A 2,300-nucleotide genomic window follows, 5' to 3' on the forward strand; every position below is an offset into this window, starting at 1 on the left:
ATAGGAACAGAGATCTCTTGGTTATCTGATCAACGCAGGTGTCTTTTCCATTCTGAGAGCTTCTAAAATGTAGCTGTGGCCTCTCTTACAAGTACATGGTATCAGCTATGACCTGGAACCAAATATAAAGGTGCAGAGAGAGGTAAAGCTATTAGAACACATTATATCTATATATATATAATTCAATTTTGAAACATGGATACAAATACTCATTTACAATATATTTCAACCTTCTGCCTTAAACTGCAGAGAAACTTTTTGTGCCATTCAAAGTGGGCAGAAATGAGGATTTCCACCTGCTGTCCCTCTAGTGCAAAATCTAATCCTTTAAATGCTCCCTTCTCAGCAAGGGCTTCACATCTTCAGATAAGCTAACATCAGAACTAGCAAACACAGTGGCCAAGACAGCTCCATTTCCAACCATTCAATGATGGAGCTTTAAGAATATGCTCAGCAACTACTACATGAAAGGAAAGCTAGTTCTTTTTATAAAAATCACTTACTGAAGGACCCATAATCCCATTATTTTTCAAAATTATCTTCCACTGTTCTAAACATGTATATTGTGGAGGGGAAAACCCCACAAAACTCTTATAAGTCAGTCACCAGCAAAGTCCTTTAGTCTGTTTTTGGATAGGTTACCAAAGAGGCACTAATGTTTGCCCCCTCCCTGCCCTTAAAAATTTTGGTAAATTACCAGATACAATGTAATCTTTGGTTACATAATGTGATGCACTGTCTTTTTTTTTTTGGTCTCTTTATCTTTTTTTTTTTTTAAACTGCTTTCACAGATTTTCAAAGAGATTAGTGGTGAGAACAGACCCGCCTAATAAAAGGCAGCAAGGGTAGAAACTTCCTTTTATTAGATAGTGCACATGATAAATGGATTATTTTGACTTAAGTTTGGGATTGGATCTTGTATTTTAGCATTCCTGATTCTCATGACCCCCTACATATAGTTGAGCATGAACGTCACCCCCCTTGGGCCCAGTGTCCTCTCACCTGGGCAACTGCCATAAAATAATTAGTATTCAACCTCTTGTCTTCCCAGGGCCATGTAGGAACCATGCAGGGATAGTTATTAAGCTGTCTGAAAAGAGTCTCATGAAGTGCAACCCTAGCACAAGACTGAGAGGGAGTGGCTTGTACTTTTGATTCATGCCCAGTATCAAGAAAGAAAAGAGGACAAGGCCATGTCTGTGCTGTGCCTAATGAAACAAACACTCAGAAGCTACTTGATGCTTAACATTAGGTCATTTGTGTAGTACCAATATCATGTGGATGGTGGACCTATTTTCTTTTGAAGTACAAATAGAATATTTCTTGCTATATATTCATATATGTATATAGAAGTAGAGTATGAACAGAGAGGGATTCTAGCATCAGCGCATTATTTCTCAACCTGGAAAATCACTTCAGCAACTACCCAAAGGACAGAGTGAAACTCTTCCCCCCCCCCCACCTTTTTAAGTGCCAGTTAACATATATAAAAATATATGTATTACTGATTCTTTTTTTCAAAGATATATGACAGAATCCTTCAAAAATCTTCTTTCTTGTTAAAAAAATAATGAACTCTTCAAGAACAAAGATACTGTCTGTGGCATAGAAAAGCTATGGAACAAAGAACCCAACCCGCATTTCAACTCAGAGGCCAGGCCTGGGCAAGCTGCCCAATGAGCAAGAGCTGAAACTGCCACACGACTCTTTTCCTTGACCACAGAATTTATGAACCTGGCAGCTGTCTGCTGCCCAGCACAGATGGGACTTTCTCCCTGGTGCTCCTTCTTTTTCTCTTCCTCACTCTCCATCCCCATTGAGCACTGCAAACCTTTTTGGGGATAGTCTCCATGGCTTGTCTGGTGAGTGATCCTCATCTTTAAGCTCACCAGGTGAATAGGTGTGGGTGGCTGATCCTTCAAAGGTGAGCACAGTGTACCAACCGTATCAAATCTGTTTGTAGAGCAGAGTGCATGCAAAATGAGACTTCTGGCAATTATGCTGGCTGGAATAACAATGGCCAAAAGAAAATAAAAATCCCCCTTTCATCTGTGGGAGCCAAAGCTAAGCTAAAATCTCTTTTGCTCACTGAAAGTGAAGTCAAAAGTGAAATTGAAGTCGCTCATTCGTGTCCGACTCTTTGCGACACCATGGACTGTAGCCTATCAGGCTCCTCCATCCATGGGATTTTCCAGGCAAGAGTGCTGGAGTGGATTTCCATTTCCTTCTCCAGGGGACCTTCCCGACCCAGGAATCGAACCCGGGTCTCCTGCATTGCAGGCAGACGCTTTACCGTCTGA

This window comes from Bison bison, unplaced genomic scaffold (genome assembly GCF_000754665.1).
Source record: "Bison bison bison isolate TAMUID 2011002044 unplaced genomic scaffold, Bison_UMD1.0 scf7180017848588, whole genome shotgun sequence".
Taxonomy (NCBI): domain Eukaryota; kingdom Metazoa; phylum Chordata; class Mammalia; order Artiodactyla; family Bovidae; genus Bison; species Bison bison.